Genomic DNA, 12,721 nt, shown 5'->3' on the forward strand with positions numbered 1-12,721 from the left:
ACGTAAACATATCACCAGAATGATTGACAACTAGGAGGACCAATAGTCTTGATGATCCACCCGGAAAAAGAAAATCCTCCGCAATACCTTTAAGATATGCCAGTGCAAGTTGTTTTTAGATAAAACAGCTCAAACATGCATTTTAGTCTGAGACTAGCCTTAATCTTTGTTTGTTAAACCGGGGGTAGAATATAAAAAATATACTGTACGTGTTAACATTACATACGAATACATATGAATTAGAATGAGGTCAGGCTGTTTTTATTCTCAACATGCTCATACGACTGTAAAAGGCCCTCAGGATAACTAAAGTAATCTAAAACAATTTCATTATATTTACCATAGCAATATTTTTAATCCAGTACTTGGTACAATTCCAAGGTGCCAGATCCTTGAATTTAATACATTCTGAAAAAAAATGCTCTGTTTTTAACAATAGACTTAGTGACCATAGATCCAAGTTCTAGGGCCCTATCTTGCACCCAGCGCAATTGACTTTGTACACCGACGCATGTATCATTCCTATTTTGCACCCGCGCAAAGCGGACTTTTCCCTCCACAGACGCACGTCAGTAAACTAGGAAATACACTTGCGCTCCCCGGGGCGGTTCAGCGCAAAGAGGAGGCGTGTTCCGGCGCAAACGTTCCCTCATGCTATTTTGCAGGTTTAGAAAACAATTGCGCCACTGACCGAAAAAAAACTGTTTAAAGTCAGTGGCGCGTTGCGCATGTTATTCATATGCTATTTTAAGGGCGCATGCTTGGCCTTAATCAATGTAGCGTGTGCACAACACGCATACACTTTGATTCTCTCATCTACACACAGACGCAGCAGTTATTTTTGCAAATCATACATTATTACGATAGATAGATAGATAGATAGATAGATAGATAGATAGATAGATAGATAGATAGATAGATAGATAGATAGATAGATAGATAGATAGATAGATAGATAGATAGACATTTGATTATAAAAGCATACATCTAGCTTACACATTTACCCAAATTATCATACGCCTGTTTAACCTAAGTTAATTTGGGTGTGTTTCTCCATCCCCAATGTCTCCTCGGCCTTGAACCGCTCCTGTCGTGCGCCTGGCAAATCCGCCGTTATAATAGGAATCCGCTTTAGAACAAGCGCGCCTGCTCTTAAAGGGAATGTGAGATGTCGCTCTGATTGGTTTATTTCACGTTACGCCCAAACCACACCTATGAATAATGAAACTACTTCAGACCAACCCCTTTTAGATTTGCGCCAGGCGCAAGAGTCATTTATCCCGCCGGGAAAATAGCAACAGCGCCAAGACCCGCCCACAAAGTTACTTGCGCTTTGCGCTTTGACACTTGTGTTTCAGATCGTTAAAATAGGGCCCCTAGTCTACTATAGTTATATTAATTTGGATTTAGCATTCACCACTAAGAATTTTATTTCCCCATGTCTGTATGATATCAATTTCCTCAAGAGTGGCCCTTTGAAGGAGCGCTGACTGTTTGGATACATTCTGAAGCGCCATCATGCCCTCCGTGAACAAGTCTTTCTCAGCATATTTTCAGGTCAGTCAATGAACTGTGGAAATTGATTGTGAGGGAAGTAAATATGCACTGAGAAACAAACAGCACTTGATGCACAGTCGCTCACTTCAGAAGGCCTGTCGCCACAAAGACGAATTTACTAAAACTTGAAAGCTACTGCGAGCGAGAACTGTGAATTGAGCGAACCCACTGCCAATCAATATGAACGCCAACTAACAAAAGACTGTGAGTCTTCAGCTTCTGCTCAATCTAGACAAATAGATCAACTCCACAGCAAGGCCATTCAAGGCAGGGCATTTATTTGAAAAGAAGTATGCAACAAATTATAACACTCTATTAAAAACCATGTCCAATCAGACAGCTGATTATAACTCTCAAAAGTGGAAAAAAGCCATAAAAGCTAGTTATAAAAGTTTATAGGTGGCTTTCAAATTTCCATTAGTGTCTAGCAAGAGGTATATTGAGATAATTAGCATCATCATTTCGAACTAAATGCTTTTTAATCTAGGTCATTTACTTCATATTAAGAGAGACAGAGACTTGGGGAATGTGTCTTTTCAACCCTTAGTGGAATAAGAAGTAATTCAGGTAAAAATAGGTTTAATGGAGGCCAGTAATTCTGCAAGTTTTTTAAAAAATTGAGCCTATTTAGAGAAGAATGCATGGCATTTATGTCCACTCAAGACAGATAATCAGAAAGCTCTACAGCACCACTGGGTTTTACAGCTTCATTGAAAATGACAGTTGCACTTTCTTCTGAGAGAAAAACAGAGGAGAGGAGGGAACAAACCTGTGCAGTTATCATAGTGCTGGAAAGCATTAAATTGATTTTTATTTCACGTTTGTGTACAGTTCTGTGTTTTCAGTCTTTGTGTTCGGGAATAAAAAAAAAAAAAACATTGTCCACTGATCCTTTAAAAAATAATAATATATATATATATATATATATCTTTTTACCCCAACTCTCAGTAAAAACGGTACAGAAGCTGTCATTGTGCGGAACCCTTTCAAAAGGTATTATATGTATTATTTAGGTATTAAAATGCATCCTTTAGGGGTAAATGAGGTACAAAGGTGTACATTTTGAAAGCTACTGACCCAGTGACAGTTTTTGGACAATTTTGTTTCTTAGAGGAATACACAACTGTACAAACTATTAATCAGACTGCATGTTTATCCTTCACAGCTTTGTTTGCGTTAAATTAAATATGTCGTCCACCCTAACCAAGTTCTGTTAACCGTCTGATCCCTTCAATGAGACCATTGTTATTTTGTATATCTACAGGTATGGACTATCAGTCATACTTTACGGTTTACAACTGCGTCACAAGTCTGGATATATAACTGATTTTAGACACCATCATTTGATCCTCATTTGATGATTACTGCAGCCGTGACCAATAAAAATGTACACAAACATCTCTTTTTAATGACATTTTCTTTACAGCTTGCTTTCTGTGGCCATTAATTCCACAACATTAATTACAAAGTACTATTTTACCACATTTAGCAGCTTAAACTGGATTATTGATTGGTTACTGAATAAGATGCAGGTTTTTGCTCTGAAATACTGCATGCAAAAGTGGTGCGATTGTAAAATTTGCCCTTCTGAATTGCTCTGCACCATTGAACTGCCTGAAACATTGGTTTTGAGCACCGGCAATGCTGCTGCTGTCCAATGTGAATTCATGTGGTTGGGTACCATTTTAGACAGCTGGGTAAAAAGATATGACTGTTATTGATCATTCTGAACAATATCTATGCTGTTAGTTTTTCTAGAGGGCAGTAAGTGCACTAGCTAAAACCGGTGTGATTTCTCATGGTTCAAATCCATGTATAACCCTACGATGTAGATATTTCAGTTTTGGCTACTGCACTACTGGGAAAGAAAGCTCTGAAATTTAAGTTGGCCAGTGGCAGTGGAAAAACATCTTAAATAGAGTGTTATCAATAATGTGTTGAAATACCTACTGAAGAAAGCTATTTTAACAGATTTAGCACTAAGTTTGACTCCTTCATTGGTATGTATAGAACAGCATGCTAAGAGACCCAGTTTCTTACCGGAAAGACTCCATAATCTATCCAGTAGCCAAGATGAATAATTATGTTGGAGGAAAGAGCTATTTTGCCTTGTAACAATTGACACAATACTAACATTGTGTGTGAAATATGATTCGGCCATTTCAAAGTTTTCAAAGGCATTCCTTAATTGTGTTTTTCTGTTAACCTCAGCCATTGTATCACCCAAGACTTTGTCAAATTACTCTTTTGGATTGTTCTGCGAGATGCATTGTAACATTTATATAATGACTCAGACTTCATGACATATATCTCTGTCTGCCACAACCAGATTACAGATGTTCTCAAACGCCATTAAATCTGCGTTGCCTCCAGGTCGTTATTATAATACGGCTGTATCAGAGTCCTCCGAGAGCAGGGACAAAGATCCACAGTGCTCAGTTACAGGAATGTGGGAGACAGGATTTTCTTGTTATCACCATCTCATTATAATGATGGGAATATTAGATCATAGCCTGTCATGCCTTGTGTTGGGTCCCCCCCCCCCCCACTCCACTTTGCCGTACACTGACGTGTAAAGCTGAGACGCATCACTTCTCAATGTAAGAAACATGAAATGAATAGCTTGACACTTCACATCACACATCAATACAAATGCTGTGATGAAGGAGAATGAGTGACCTAGTTGAGAGATGAGGTTGGGGGGGTCAAGAGACTGGTGTCTGGAGAAGAAAAAGGAGAAAATGCACCTGCTTCTCAAGAGCACATACAACCGACATGGCATGAGATGCCACTGGCTATGTCGTTTGACACTAATGGTACCACAAAAAAAAAAAAAAAAAAAAGAAGGAGACTAGACTATTGTAAGTAAGTCCACTGAAAGCAAGTTTGAAGAACCCAAGTCCAGCATTTATTCAAAACAAGATAAAACAAAGGCAGGACGTGGCATAACCTCAAAACATGAACGCTTACAAACAGTGGTTACACAAACAATACTTGACAAGGACCCGTGGCAAACATGAGGGCTTAAATACACACAATACTAATGACAAGACAACGGACACCTCACCACAATCAGAGCATGACACATAAGACAAGGGAACATGACACGACTATAACAGGGAATCACATGACGAGACATGAAACATGAACCAAAACAAGAAGTGACAACTATAATGCATGGATGTATATTTGAGAACTGAATTTCTACCAATATTTCCAACTCCATATTTAATATAAGTATTGAATGTATTATAATTATTTTGTGTTGTGATTTGTACATTTTCTCTTTACAAATGAACAGTTGTGAAGGACATGGTCTTGCATGCATCAGCATTGCAATGACCAATATTGCATTGCCTCAAACTGCAGACAGCGTGGGCCGAGGCACTGAGAGCTGAGAGTTTCCAAAATACCAGGCAGTAATGCAGAGGAAATATCAGCTGAACCAGCAAAAAGTGTCAGTAAGAAGAATTTTGCAGAACTTTACACTATCCTCATTCAGGTAAAATATGTTCACTAGTAGTTGTTAGGATGTGAAAAGTATCGGTCTGGCTGTGTGCGTCCAATACTGCTGCAAAACTTGAGGAATATCTTTTGTCATGTCTTTTAACCCTATAAGGCTTGACATAAAGTAATATTTGTTTAAAAATGGAACAGTTAATTGTACTTTTAGACAAAATCTTTTAAAAATAAAGAAATAAAGTTTGCATATGCGTTGTGTAATTGGTATCATATCTGATACATCAGGCTTTTATGGCTTGTATGGTTTGATATAGTGAGAGTCCAAACTGAGGAAAGATATGCAATTTGGCACAGTTGCTGTTATTTATATGGCCAAAAAATAAGATGAAGTTCTGACAATGTAGTGTATCTTGTAAAGTAAACCAATGAGATCAATGTCATCTCTACACAAAAAAACTAAAAGAAAAACGTAAAATTCTTTAGTACATTGTTTTTGTGTAAATGTACCCTGAGATAATATTTAAATGCTTAGTTTTAAACCCAAAGCTGTGTAGTTTTCATTGTGTGGGCAAAACATAATGCAATCCAGTACAATGATGACAGAGATTTAAGAGGCCTTAGAAATGAATGTGTGTGTGTGTGTGTATATATATATATATATATATATTTAAACTGAATAAGCTTTCAGTATGTAGTAGTTGTTTAACACATGTTTCCATTTTTAAATCATATGCATTTTACTCCCAATATCAAAAGTCTGCAGATTCTGTCTGGACTTGCTTATCAGTAATTGTGAATATATTTTTTGGTCTGATTGGGAAACTCTTTGAAAAAAACAACAAAATATGAACAAAACGCCTGATATTATACAGTATGCATTATAGGACCATATATATTTCAACTATATACCCCCAAGAAATGTTGCTTTCAAAGGAACATAAAGCAATTGTATAAGCCCCATTGTACAATGCAGGCTCTGCATGTCAGAGCATTCTGTAATCAAGGTTGCTACCCATCTTCTAGACCTGATTTCCTGTCTCAGTATTCACTGCCTCTCCTAACACATTGGCAGTGCATTTCACTTGGCAGATCTCCGCAACTCGAAAGGGCACCTCAGCATCCACAAGCAGAATAGCCGATTCTTCTGCTGCGTCTCAGTATTCAGTGTGCGTATCCAGGGCTAAATGATCTCTTCCTCTCTCTCCTCCGCTGTCAAGAGCTCTGGAAGAGTGAGACAGTCACACCTGCTTCCCCTCCATGCCCACAAGGACAGTGTGCCGAGGCCCACTGTTTCCACAAGACGTATTATTGCCGGTTATCCGTGCTTTAAAGGAATTCTCCTAAAATGGAAATTTTCATGTCATTCCAAAACTGTATGATTTTCTTAAATGTGACAGAAAGCTCCATTAAAAGGACTCTATAATAGTCATGCATAAAGACTTTGTTATTAAGTCAAGGCTTTTTGTGAGAAACACCGAAATTGTAACTATTTTTGACATTTCTTCTAGGTTTAGAATGACATGAGAGTGAGAAACTATCCATTTCATTTTCAAAGTTTGGATGCTTTTAATCAGAGAGACGGTGCTCCCAATACCCAAACTTTTTTTTTTTCTCTGTGGTTTTATATTGTGGTTGGATGAGCTCCATCTGATGCTCATTAATTCAGAGCCCATAATGAAGAGATATCTGATAGAAAGATCAGTCTTCTCACTCCTCCATGATTTCATGATCAGTTCTCTGAAGGCTGCCTAGCAACAGAACACTGCTTCCGGTCCACTGTCCACAAAGCAGTGTTGTTTATGCATATAGTTTATAAACTAATTTAAGATTTCTGTAATGCCACAGACTGAGACTGTAAATAAATCATCTGATCTGATATTGGTGTCATGATTCTGGTTTTGTGGCATGATTCTTGTGACCTATAGTGGGAAAAACATGTAATGCATAAAACAAATTAAGGGGACGTTTACTTGACAACGATATGCTTCAACCGGAGAAGTTTTTCCACGTACAGGCGACATCAAAACGTTACACGGATCCGCGAAAATGACTAAAAACGCTGTGGACTGAACATGTAATACGCATGTGCATGACGTCATCTTCTTCAGAGATTCGCGTTTTTACACGGCGACCGTTTTCAAAAACTTGCACTTTGAAACCCGTTTTCAAAAGTTTGCGTTTTCAGGCTCCCAAACCGCTGTTGTCGTGTAAATGAACAGCCAAAACCCATAAAAAGTCTTCCGTTTTTAGTTGAAACCGGTGTCGTGTAAACAGCCCCTAGTTACTAAGCTGGATGAAGCTTTGACCAGCTTATTTACAACCAGGAAATAATTAATTAGATCTATAATTTCACTGAGAAGAACATTGCAGATGACAGAGTAGAGTACATGATGTCCTTCACTTTTTATTGAATGTTGTGTTTTGAATGTAACGTCCTTGTAAATATTGCTCTCGTAAAAACAATGCCTGGTTCACATCACAAAAACCCTGATTTTAAGAGCCTTTTCTCCTAATGGAGCTCCTAACAAAAACTCGCTCATATAATCAGTTCAAAACATGCAGTTCTTCCAACATCCTATGATGTGACTAAGCAACTGCATAACCTGCCCGCAAACAAACCTGGGTTCATCATAGTGTTTAATAACAAGTCTTACTTCTATTTTTAATAACATACTTTACCATACAAAGCCATTTCTTTCTACAGAGAAAAGGACAATGTGTATAAACCAATAACCCTGAACTAATAATCCTCTAAAATCAATAGATTCTGCTGCTGCTTATTAAAATCAGCAGAAGAAGGGAGAGATCCGTTTAAGCTTGTGTCAGTAACACAAATATGCAGAGTAAGCTCTTTCCGCCTTCATCTCTGTCCTACTGGGAGGCTTTACTCTGTCCATCACAGAGCAGAGGGAGAGAGTGAAGGAGAGAGGGATGGATTAAAACAGCTTTGTCTTTGGCTAAGTGGATTAGCAGCAGGTAAAGCTCTCACTGCATTTCCGCCATTATGATGTTAGCGCACGTCCTGTCCCAGCCATCTGCCATTTATCAGTGATTGATGAGCCAGAGCAGGCATCACTTTCAGCAGCACATCTTAACACAATTGTTGTTTTTGGTCATGGTGGGTTCTTTCCACTGACTTCTGTTATTTTTGTTCTGAGCTAATGATATTATATATCCCTTAACCCCTAAATCTTTCCCTCACAGAAAACTTTTTGCAGTTTTAGATTTCCACTGAAACATTATTTAGAGTGTTTATTGTTTATAACAGTTGGATGGTACCCACAAATGTAGGGACTTTAAGGTTTTAATATTATTTTGGGGGTATTTGGCATCCAAATTTATAATATTGGTCTATAACGATCTGCAGGTTCATGATTTTGTGTCAGTATTGATGGACTACTTCTTACCTCTTAATCTGACTTTAGAAAACTTTACTTTCTCAAAGGTCAGTGGAAATTTTCTGTATATTTTAATACATCCAAACTAATTCAAAATTATTTCAACTGAATTTGCAGTGAATTCACAGTTCAAAATTGATCATTTGGGGGTCAAATGAACCTACAAGATTAGTAAAACCTAAACTAGAGCTATACACCTATACACCTATACTGTACATATATACACCTGTACACGCACAAATATTTTTGCTTATAAGTATGATTGAATTGGATCATCAAAGGTCAGCAGCAAAGACATTGGTTAATAAAGTGAGATTAAATACATAAAGTATATGTGTATTATTTAACATTTAATTATTGGAGGTTTGCGTAATATACTGAGTTTGCATTTCACTGATTTATTCATTTTGAGGAATACTGAATCTGTTCTTGTGCAAGTGAGATAAATAAATGCATACTCATAATTAGTCTAGAACTTCAACTTCAAAAAACAGATGTTTTGTTGCCCATTTAAAGTAATACATTACTTTACTCGTTACTTGAAAAAGTATCTGATTGAATAACTCACATTACTTGTAATGCGTTACCTCAAACATTTGGTATTACACCATTTTTCTCAAATAATCTTTCCCGGGTATTCCTGTATTAAGCAGGATAATGTACAATCATTATCACAAAATTGTTATATGAAGTCATTATCAAAAATGAAACCCCTTCAGGTTGATGCAAGACCTGATCACCCTGTCTAGGTTTATTTTGTGATAATGACTTCACATTTTCCCATACATACAGTAGGCCTATATAATAAAATGGCATACACATTTTTTTTTTTTTTTACATCATAGGGTAATAATGTTAGGGTATATTGTGTTAATCCACTCTATGTATCCCAAGACAAGCTATATTTGTACAATTCTGTGATGTTTAGAATAATCTGAATATAAGACTTGACTCATATTAATTAGGTTCATTCATTACTTCAACCTGATTTGCTTAAAAGGCAGATGTTGGTAAATAAGTATTGCCATATTTATAGACAATGTATGATTACTGTTAATTATGTATGTATTTCCGATATAGTAGGAGACGGGGCATATGATTAATACACTTCTGTTCAACCCAGTATGCAAACTATTTTATTCTCATATGGATCTTCCATTGAACAAGCAGTTAGATAAAGGTAAAAACAAATCCATATATTTATGATAAGGGTTGTAATTTATGATAACAAGGGACTGTAATGATGAGTAGGCACAGACAGACTCTGTCAGCATGAAGGGGATTGTGTGTCCTGAAGCGTAAGAGTGTCTGTCCTGCCATATGTGGACATTATGTCCATGTGCTCTCCTTTCTTTATGTGTTAGGCCGTGCATATATTTGTATGCATGCATGAGATCACCCACACTAAGCCACCCAATCGAGCATGTCTCCCATGGGGTTTCACAGCGCCTTCGCAACGTAAATCAAAGGCGTGGAAGCAACTCACCAGTTCAAAGCGCGGCAGCAATGTGGATTGTTCTGGATGGATCTGAGAATGGCTCACTCAGCCATTAAACAGGGTGAGGCTCAGTACAGGGAATAGAGAGGGCAGAGGCGGGCTTTGATGTCACTAGATTTCATGTTTAGAAGTGAAATGCCAGGATAACACATCCTAACCTAATGGAAGTACATCCTGGTGTGCATAATACAAACATGAACCCAGGTCAGAGGAGTTATGAGAAGCAGGAAAATGTACAAATGATATGAATTTAATTGGAGGCTGTGGTGTTACCGGTGCTTTTAGTGTAATATATCAAAGTAACCAGAATGATACACAACTGTTGTAGGCAGATGAAATTTATATTTATATATCTATCTGTATTTCATATATATTCTTCGTGATTAATGGTTGATCATTTTGGAAAGACATTATTTTTTGCATGAATCAATGCTCTTGATGTTTTAAAAATGGTATTTTTACTGACAAGATGGCTATTGTTGTGTGTTCAGTTAACCTTTAATATGTTTTAATATGGAAAATTAGTAGTATATGGTCCATTTAGTTCATTTAGATCAGGGGTGCAGAACTCAACAGACCTCAGCTACAGCCCTGGAGAGATTAGGTGATTTCGACTTGAAGTAGACCGATCGCTGCATGACATCAAAGTGCCATGAGAGCGTTTAGAGAGCAGAACACACCTTTTAGCTTCAACCCTAATTAAACACACCTGACATAGCTAATCAAGTCCTTCTGGCTTATTTCAACATGTGTGTTGGATAGGGCTGCAGCAAGCGATTATTTTGACAATCAATTCATCTAACAGTTATTGAAACGATTAATCGACAAATCGTCGATTATTTATCCAATTAATCAGGCTTTGATCGATTATTCCACTTTTGCAATTAGTTAAACTATTGAGTTATACCTATTGTAACTAATAAATAAAACAAGAAAATCACTTCAGCTTTTGAAAATGTATTTTTGATAAACTTCGAGCCAACTGAGTAGACAAATCTCCTTCTGGTTTTCTTTCCTCCTCAGAAGTCATCAGTAATCCTGGTACTGTGTTTTTATTAAGTTTTAATAATTTAATAAGACTAAAAATACGAATATGTAATATTGGGCATATTTTTTGAAAAAGGCTCCTCTCTAAAGTTCTTTTTTTTTTAACTAACTATTGAGTTTATGGTTATTGAATGGCTTTCCTGGGGTAAATGTGACGCAATATAATGTTTGCAAGCTGTTTTATTGACGTCTTTCTGCGGTTGAAACACTGGTTAAGTGAATACATTAGAGATGATTCATTTCAGTAAGTTGTACTGTATTATTCAATGTGCTTTTTGATGTTCAGTTGTTTATTTCGTGCGTATTAAAGAGTGCCAAAACCACATGTATTGTTTGAAATCCATTGTAAAATTGAGTTGAGACATTCTTTTATATTAAGAGTAGGGCTGCAGTCAAGACCACCTTTGTCGAGTCCGAGACAAGTCCAAGACCAGGACTAGTCGAGTCCAAGTCAAGACCAAGTCCAAAGAGGTTCGAGTCCAAGACAAGACCGAGTCCAAAAAGGTTCGAGTCCGAGTCAAGACCGAGTCCAGGACAGGGGAAAAAAGTCTTATGCATGACATTATCAAGACAATCATTTTGGGTTATTATTTGTTGATCTAAAAGCAAAACCAGTGTCACCAGGATTTTTAAGTATAGATATTCCCCTTGATATCATATAATCTTCTAATCTAAAGAAAACAGAATGATGACATATGGTGATACCTCATAATAGCAGTGTTAGAACTGATATACAAACACCAACCTACTACTACCACTGCTAGGTACTAGTACTGAGCGTTTGAGCAACTAAATTACAATATACCTTCACTCCAGTAAAATATATCTGTGATAATTTCTTCATGTTAAACCAAACTTTTTTTTTGACGGGTTTCTGAGCGTATCTGACGATGAAATGCTGAAGATAAACGTGTACTTGAGTAGGCTATGTGTAGTACATGAACCTGAACTCATTTGCAGAGACTCGCTGAACAATCAGACTTTGATAGCGGTCTTTAATATTCACAGTCACTAGTCCATATAGCAATTTGATATTATGATCGGCAGTGAATAGACGGATCTGTTATTTCAGCTGCGCCGGTATTGCAGTAGCAAATAGTAGTAAATAAATAACATGCGCAGGTCATCATCTATGGAGGTTTCTGCGGGAAGCATACTACAATAATACGTTATTACTGGGAACATAATAAAAAAAACCTGGACTCGGTCGAGACCAAAAGCCATATTTGGCAAGACCAGTGGCCGAGACCGAGACAAGTCCGAGTCCGAATACCAGCGAGTCCGAGACAAGTCCGAGACCATAGAAAAACGGTCTTGAGTCCAAGACTGGACTCGAGTACTACAGCCCTGATTAAGAGTAACCTGCTCCGTCTTATCTATCAGCACGTTGTCTGTACGTGTCCTCTTTGCTCTGTGATGTACCTTTCACTGCGTGAGAAAAAGGGATGTGTGGCGTGAGAACAGTGTCAATTGTGTGAGTTTGAATGAGTGAGAGTTGGCGGCCCTGCATATGACAGCTTTCTTTTTTTTTTCTTTTTTTATGTTAAACCTTCCCACATTCTACGGGTTCAGCTTCGTTTGCACTCCGAAGCGCCATGTCTTCTATTGGTTTGGATCCAGGAGGGTTGCATTACAATATTGCACTACAGCGCCCCACTGGTCAAACTGTGTTATTGCAGGCCTTACAAATAGGTCATATGAGATCAAAAGACTATTCGACAAACATTTGTCGACAATTTTTTGTGTTGGAGCAGGAACT

This window comes from Rutilus rutilus (assembly GCF_951802725.1).
Source record: "Rutilus rutilus genome assembly, chromosome: 20".
Classification (NCBI taxonomy): domain Eukaryota; kingdom Metazoa; phylum Chordata; class Actinopteri; order Cypriniformes; family Leuciscidae; genus Rutilus; species Rutilus rutilus.